Here is a 9,041-nt window from a genome sequence, read left to right as displayed (position 1 = left end):
GAACTTGGTGTTGAGTTATTCACTTTACAGTCAACAAAGAGGACAAGGGGGCACTCTTTACGTCTAGAGGAAAAGAGACTTCATCTCCAAATACGGAAAGGTTTCTTCACAGTAAGAGCTGTGAAAATGTGGAATAGACTCCCTGCAGAGGTGGTTATGGCCAGCTCAGTGGATTGCTTTAAGAAAGGCCTGGATTATTTCCTAAGTGTACAGAATATAACTGGATACTGACATTTATAGGTAAAGTTGATCCGGGGAAAATCCAATTGCCTCTCGGGGGATCAGGAAGGAATTTTTTCCCATGCTTTAGCAAATTGGATCATGCTCTGCTGGGGTTTTTTGCCTTCCTCTGGATCAACTGTAGGTATAGAATTGGGTATATGGGCCGGTATGATATTTATTATATATATATATATATATTTTTTGGTTGAACTGGATGGACTTGTGTCTTTTTTCAACCTGACTATGTAACTATGTAACTATGTAATTAAAATAAAAAAACATTTTCATATTTTTTATAAAATTTAGCAAATAAGTCATTTTTCTCCTTCATTGATGTGCACTGATGAGGTGGCATGGATAGGTGGCACTGATAGGCACTGATAAGGTGGCACTGGTGAGCACTGATCAGAAGGCACTGATGAGGCTACACTGATAGGCGGCACTGATGGACACTGATAGGCGGAATTGATGGGTACTGATAGGTGGCACTGGGCACTGATAAGGTGGCACTGGTGGGCACTGATCATAAGGCACTGATGAGGCTACACTGATAGGCGGCACTGATGGACACTGATAGGCGGCACTGATGGACACTGATAAGCGGCACTGATGAGCACTGATAGGTGGCACTGGGCACTGATAAGGTGGTACTGATCATAAGGCACTGATGAGGCTACACTGATAGGCGGCACTGATGGACACTGATAGGCGGCACTGATGGGCATTGATAGGTGGCACTGATGGGCACTGATGAGGCTGCACTGATAGGCCCTGATAGGTGGCACTGATGGGCACTGATAGATGGCCCTGATAAGTGACACTGTTGAAGGGGCACTGATGGGCACTGATTTGCAGTACTGATGGGCATTGATAGGTGGCACTGGTCAGCAATGTGGGGACCGATGACCCTGCAACAGAAGCCTGTTAATGGCTTTCTTCTTTTCTCCTCACGCTCACAGCCGATAACCGGGTTCTGTTTACTTCCGTGATCAGCTGATCATATGGTAAAAAGCTCCTGTGATTGGCCCTTTACCCCGATCTGTGACCAGAGTGTGTGGCCGGCGTGCTGCAGGGGGCGCGTGGGCAGCAAGAGCATGGGTGGACATCCCTGGATGCCCTCCCAGCAAAGTAAGCCTGCGCTGTAGCCATCTTTAAACTATAGCGCGGGCGGGGTGGGAAGGGGTTAAATAATGCCCAGCAGTATAATGAAAACGCTTGCTAAAATTATTACAATCTATGGGTGCACAAATAATTTTAACCAAAATTTGGCATTGGTTTATGGATTACACAACAATTTCCAGATGTACCACTCCCCTGCCTTCAATCATTGATCGTGCAGAAGACCTAAATCAATTGGGGACAATTTAACCCGGTCATTTTCAGAAACATTGTTCTTGTTGTCAATTGTAGGAATGTATAAGTGATGTTATAAAAGTGGCCAATATGGTCCAATTATTGAAAGGCAAACACCTTTTAGGTCCTAGATATAAATTTTGAATATGGTAGAGGAGGAGACTTTAACAAGCAAATAGATTTTCAGATTAACCACTTCCCATACCGGCGCATTATAAAATGACGCTGGCAGGAACCTTTCATCCCTACAGGCGGGCATCATATGACGTCTGTCCGTTCTCGCTGCATGCAGGGCAGCTATCAGGGATGAAGCGTGTCCCTCGGGACACATCCCATCCCCAATCAAGGTAAAGAGCCAATGAAAATGGCTCTTTACCAAGTGACTGGCTTTGTCCAATCATAGCCAGTCACGTGCACTGTCTTTGTACACGCCACTCGTGCGCGCCCACAGGGACGTGAAGCGCATCGATCAGGGATGAGGCATGTCTCTCTGACACAACCAATCCCCAATCAGGGTAAAGAGCGAATGAAATTGGCCCTTTACCACGTGACCGGCTGTGTTCAATCACAGCCGGTCACAAATGTCAACAAACCGCGGTAACTAGCTGTTCCCGGGTTCTCCTCCTCGCACACCAATCCTGTGTGAGGAGGAGATTGCGGTAACAGCTAGTTACTGCTTATAGTGGAAAACACAGCAGTCCCTACCCATCAGAGTACCCATCACCAGCCCATCAGAGTACCTGTCACCAGCCCATCAGAGTACCCATCACCAGCCAATCAGAGTACTCATCACCAGCCCATTAGAATACACATCACCAGCCCATCAGAGTACTCATCACCAGCCCATCAGAGTACTTGTTATCAGCCCATCAGAGTACCCATCACCAGCCCATCAGAGTACCCATCACCAGCTCATCAGAGTACCCGTCACCAGCCCATTAGAGTACTCGTCACCAGCCCATTAGAGTACCCATCACCAGCCCATCAGAGTACCTGTCACCAGCCCATCAGAGTACCTGTCACCAGCCCATCAGAGAACCCATCACCAGCCCATCAGAGTACCCGTCACCAGCCCATCAGAGTACTTGTCACCAGCCCATCAGAGTACTTGGCACCAGCCCATCAGAGAACCCATCACCAGCCCATCAGAGTACCCATCACCAGCCCATCAGAGTACTTGTCACCAGCCCATCAGAGTACCTGTCACCAGCCCATCAGAGAACCTATCACCAGCCCATCAGAGTACTTGTCACCAGCCCATTAGAGTACACATCACCATTCCATCAGAGTACCAAATGAATGGACTTGGCCACACACTATCACACCAAAGTCCGACGGATTCGAACGTGATGACATACGACCGGACTAGAATAAGGAAGTTCATAGCCAGTAGCCAATAGCTGCCCTGGTGTTGGTTTTCATCCGTCAGACTAGCATATGAACTGATTTTTCGACCGGACTCGAGTCCGAGTTTTTTGAGGAAAAAAAAATCCGCTGGAGCCCATGTACGATCGTAATATCTGACGGATTCATTCCATCGGACCTAGTCCGTAGAAAAGTCCCGTCGTGTGTAGCGGCATTATAATAGAAACAAAAAAAATTAGTTTTTTTTTTATTTTCAAACATTCATATTAAAGTCTTACCTAGCCGCCGGGAAGTCGTACATGCAAAGTCGCGCAGGTAATAGTGCGACTTTCATATCGAAAACAGTGTGAACCAAGCCTTACAACTAATGACTATTGACTTTATACAGTCTGGAGAGGAGAGTCTTGGTCGTTTGCAGTCTATCTACACACGTAGATGAGCCAAATATCAGACATTCCTATTATCCAACTTTGATGTTCCTCTAATGTTACTCTGAGGAAATCCAGGTAATTTGAGATATAGCCAGGGCTTTTTTTCAGCGGGAACGTGGGGAATGCAGTTCCGGCACCTCCAGCACCAGGGGTCTATTGTTGCTGAGGAGGTCTACTGTTTCTGGTGGGGGATCTATTGTTGCTTAGAGGAGTCTATATTGTTGGGGGGTCAGTTGTTGCTGGGAGAGATCTACTGTTGAGGGAGTGGTCTATTGTTGTTGACTGCCATAAAGTTTATTGATGCTGGCTGTGAGAGATCTGTTGCTGTTGCCAAGAGCCTATTTTTGCTTGGGGGGGAATTTTGTTGTGGGTGGTCCATTGTTGATGGGGGAATCTATTGTTGCTGGGGGGAGGGGCTCTATTGTTACTGGCTGCAGGGGATCTATGTTGGTGCTTTTCTTGTTATCATTACCAAATTCCATAAAAATTACAAAATTATACTTGGTTCTGTATTCTCTAAAAAAGGCAGGATTGGGTGATGGGTAGGGGGTGAAACCAAGGAATGGTGCTCATAGGTAGGTAGGGACGGAGAAAAGAGGTGACTCAGAAAGGGAAAGTTCCTGCACCTATTCTCTAAGAAAACAAACGCCCTGGATATCGTAATATTTTTTCCTGAAAGATATACAAAACCAAGATTGATCTATATAAAGATTCCAACCTTATCTATCTCCAGTTTGATGGATTTCATCACCGCCATTACTAGTATAAAAAAATAAAATGAAAAAAAATTTAACACAAAATCCACTATAAACTATATTCCATAGTTTATAGAATATTCATGAAAACCAATCAATTTAAATTATATACTTATTGAGATTTTTTTTTTTTTTTTACCAAAGAGATGTCACTTTGCCCTGAATTTATGAAGAGATTTGATTTTATGTTTTATGTTTTATAGCAAAACTTTAAAAAATATTGGTTTCTTTCCTCTTCTTTTTTTTTTAAGTTTCGGTCGTTTTTGTTTACATAATAAATCATAAAATAGTAAAATAGAAAACCCAGTGGTGATCAAATACTACCAAAACAAAGCTCTATTTGTGTGAAAAAAAATGATATCAATTTTGTTTGGGTACAGCGGTGCATGACCGCGCAGTTAAGTAATTTTGGAAAGTATTTAGAAGAAAAATGTATCCGGCAGCTCCAGAATCCAGTACAATGAATAATCTTTATTGCTACAATGTATACATTTTGGAAAAGTAGAAGTTATGTGATCAGTACTCAAAAAGCATTATAAAGCTGTACTACAGAAAGGAAAGCAAATTCCTCTGTGTTACTAAACCCCGGAGCCTGCATTCACTATATCTGGTCTCCCACAGTACATAGAACATGGCAATCCAATTATTTTAGTAAATATAAACTAATAAATACCTTTTTTTTCCTCACCAACAGTATATAACAGTCTTGTCACTTCTATCAGTGTATAGTTAAAGCTTATAGGAGGAGTTTGCATTCTCCTTTTGTTCTGGGACCCCTGACCCTCTGTCTGGACAGTGCTGATTGGCCATCTGCTGATCACATGCACCCTCCCAAAAAAATGAGTAAAAATCTCTAGCAATACACACCAAACTGAGCATGTGCAGAGTGCTCCCAAGACTGTATACCAGTGATGGGGAACCTTGGCACCCCAGATGTTTTGGAACTACATTTCCCATGATGTTCATTCACTCTGCAGTACAGTGGAGGATCATGGGAAATGTAGTTCAAAAACATCTGGAGTACCAAGGTTCGCCATCACTGCTCTATACTATCAGTAGATGTATTGTAGACATGTGCAATTCGTTTTGTTCCAAATAAAAAAAAAAATATTTCGACAAATTGGTTCATTTGGTAATATCCAAATGAATGAAAACCCCTTTAACAAAATTTAAAAATTCGAATATTTGAAAATTCGATTAAGAAAAGAAAATTTGAAAATTCGATTAAGAAAAGAAAATTAGAAAATTAGAAAATCCGAAAACCTGAAAATTTTGAAAGTCTGAACTAATAACTAATAAGTAATAATTCAACAAATTCGTTCATTTGGAAATATCCGAATTAACGAAAACCCCTTTAACAGAATTTTTCAAATAAACGTAAATTCAAATATGAAAAAATTTGAATATTTGAAAATGCGATTAAAAAAAGCAAATTTGAAAATCCGAAAACCTGAAAAATCTGAAAATCGGAAATAATAACTAACTAATAATTTCGACAAATTTGTTCATTTGGAAATATCTGAATTAACGAAAACCCCTTTAACGAAAATTTTCAAATAAACGTAAATTCAAATATTCGCCAAATTTCGATTAAGAAAAGCAAATTTGAAAATTCAAAAGTCTGAAAAATTAGAAAATCTGAAATAATGACTAACTAATAATTTTGACAAATTTGTTCATTTGGAAATATCTGAATTAACGAAAACCCCTTTAACGAAAATTTTCAAATAAACGTAAATTCAAATATTCGCAAAATTCGATTAAGAAAAGCAAACTTGAAAATTTGAAAATCCGAAAAATTCCAAAATCAGAAATAATGACTAACTAATAATTTTGACAAATTTGTTCATTTTTAAATATCCAAATTAACGAAAACCCCTTTAACGAATTTTTCGAATATTCGAAAATGCAATTTAAAAAAAAGCATATTTGAAAAAGCGAAAACCTGAAAAATTTGAAAATCTGAAATAATAATGAACTAATACTAACTTAACTATTACTAACTATTAAATTATAGGTATTGAAATTTTCTTTCAAACTTGGCTCTTAGTGAACGTAATGAATATGAACTTATCCAAAGTTACAGATTATATAAAATAATGAATGTTGTATCTAAATGAATGGGACATAACAAATTAATAATAATAATAATAATAATAATAATAAATAACAATAATAATATTAACTTTTTATTATTATTATTTTTATTATGTATTATTAATTCATTCCATTCCATTTCTTTAGATGCGGCATTTGTTATTTCGGATAGTTTGTAGCTTCAGATAAATTTGTATTCATTACATTCACTAACAGCCAAATTTGAAAGGAAATTCCAATACCTATAATTTAATAGTTAGTAATAGTTAAGTTATTATTAGTTAGTTATTATTTCAGATTTTCAAATTTTTCAGGTTTTCAAATTATTTTTTTTTTTTTTATCGAATTTTCAAAATTCTAATTTAGCAATATTCTAAAAAATTAGTTAAAGGGGTTTTCGTTAATTCAGATATTTCCAAATTAACGGATTTGTCTAAATTACTAGTTAGTTATTCTTTAAAATTTTCGGATTTTCTTTCTTATTTTTGAATTTTAGAATCGGCAAATTTACGAATTGCAATCATAACGAAGGACCTGAAAAATGAAAAAAAAACAAAAAACGAATGAAATGAAAAGAAATTTTTCGCCAGCGCACATGTCTAATGGATTGGAGACTGTGGAAGAAGGGGAGGATCAGAGAAGACAGGATCAAACAGCCTTATTACACAATGCAGAGGATTAACCCCTTAGGTTCCACAGTGAGTATAACGAGCATGCTTTACTGTATATATAGAATGACTTTACTGTTGCGGGTTTAGTAACGCTTTGTGTAATCTGGCAGATCCAGAAGTACCGTACCTCTTCACTATTCATTAAACACCAAATACATCAGAATATTTTCCCGGTAAAGTCTGTCTGCACTCCATGGAAGGGGCTGATGGAGCCAATTTGCTGAAATTTACTCGTCAGTAAACACGAGAAGACAGGAAAAGCAATAATAAATCACACTGTTTATTTTACAATTTGAAGCTCCAAAACATAATATTGGCAGCACAAGAAGAGTAAGAATATTAAACTTTTTTTAAAATCTTGTATTTCACAGGCCTTTGTTTTACTTTTTTTTATATATATATATATATTTACATGCAGGCCAAGCTGTCCAGAAAAAGCGACAGTTACAGGAGTTGGAATAAACCATATATCATTGCCGGGGAGGCTTAGAAATGGGCAGTTTTTATACAAAATTATAATTGTTAAAAAAAATTGTTGGCTTGTGTTGGGCTTTATTTGTTTGTTGCTTATTTAACCACATGCCGACCAGCGCACGACGATATACGTCGGCGCAATAAATAAAAAGCACTAACGCGCACCACCAAATGTCCACTACCTAAAAAAAAGTCAATATAAAAAGTTGTCACTTATCAAATACGTCGGCACAATGGCACTGCTGGGCAAATGGGCGCACAGGTACGCCCCCTTTAAATCACGGCATTGTGGAGGACCGTGCCCGTGGGTCCAGATGTCCGCCATGGGGGCCCGCAATCGCATCACGGAGCGGCAGAATGGGGAGGTGCCTATGTAAACAAGGCATTTCCCTGTTCTGCCTAGCGACATGACAGAGATATACTGCTCCCTGTCACCGGGAGCAGAGATCGCTGTCAGGTGAGTAGTAGCCCACCCCCCCTCAGTTAGAATCACTCCCTAGGACACACTTAACCCCCTGCCAATGTCATTTACACAGTAATCGGATAGAAATTTATATAGAGCGTATATATATATATATATATATATGTGTGTGTGTGTGTGTATATGTATATATATATATATATATATATATATATATATATATATATATATATATATATATATATATATATATATATATATATATATATACGTTCTATATAAATTTCTATCCGATTACTGTGTAAATGACACTGGCACTGTGTGTGTGTGTGTGTGTGTGTGTGTGTGTGTGTGTTTGTATGTATATATATATATACACATATATACAAATATCATAGAATGTTACTCTAATACAAAATTTCTCTTGTTCAAATGCACACCCCTGAGGAAGCAGGTATATTTTTACTCCAAAACGCGTCGGGTGCAAGAATATGATAGTTTACTGTATGTACAGTGGTGACTTCTATGTCAATGTATTTTCTATGTTTTTTTATGATACTTTATAATTAATAAATCATTGTTTTCTGTACTTTATCATACTTTTTTTTTATTTGATACGTGCCTAAAAAGTCCACCATTAGGGGTTTTTGCTTTTTTGCTTTTGCTTTTGCTTTTTTGAATTACACAGTAATCAGTGCATTTTTATAGCACTGATCGCTGTATAAATGACGAATGGCCCTCAAAAGTGTCCGATGTGTCCGCCATAATGTCGCAGTCATGATAAAAGATCGCCGCCATTACTAATAAAAAAAAATTATAATAAAAATGGCATAAAACATACACATACATATTTTGTAAACGCTATAACTTTTGCGCAAACCAATCAATATACGCTTATTGCAATATTTTTTTTTTTTTTACCAAAAATATATAGAAGAATACATTATCGGCCTAAACAATAGTTTTTTATATATATTTTTGGGGAATATTTATTATAGCAAAAAAAATTACTAATAATAAAAAATAATAATAAAAATACCATAAAACTATCCCCTATTTTGTAAGTACTATAACTTTTGCCCAAACCAATCAATAATCGCTTATTGCGATTTTTTAGAATTTTTTTTTTTACTAAAAATATATAGAAGAATATGTATCGGCCTAAACTGAGGAAAAAAAAATGTTTTTTTTAAATATATTTTTGCGGAATATTTATTATAGCAAAAAAAATTACTAATAAAAAAAAAGTAAT

The 9,041-nt window shown here is 37.5% G+C and overlaps 1 long non-coding RNA gene across 1 annotated transcript; it reads left to right on the top strand.

Moving 5' to 3' along the window:
• Positions 1–3,333: 3,333 nt before the first annotated feature.
• LOC143976219 (uncharacterized) lies at positions 3,334–7,211 on the top strand. Its single transcript, XR_013272567.1, has 3 exons — positions 3,334–3,446; positions 6,720–6,921; positions 7,005–7,211. It is a non-coding gene; the product is annotated as an uncharacterized LOC143976219 (long non-coding RNA).
• The last annotated feature ends 1,830 nt before the right edge of the window (positions 7,212–9,041 follow it).

Source organism: Lithobates pipiens, unplaced genomic scaffold, assembly GCF_037356315.1.
Source record: "Lithobates pipiens isolate NorthernLeopardFrog02 unplaced genomic scaffold, aLitPip1_a1.2 Scaffold_13, whole genome shotgun sequence".
Lineage (NCBI taxonomy): Eukaryota > Metazoa > Chordata > Amphibia > Anura > Ranidae > Lithobates > Lithobates pipiens.
This window is presented reverse-complemented; position numbering and strand designations above follow the sequence as displayed.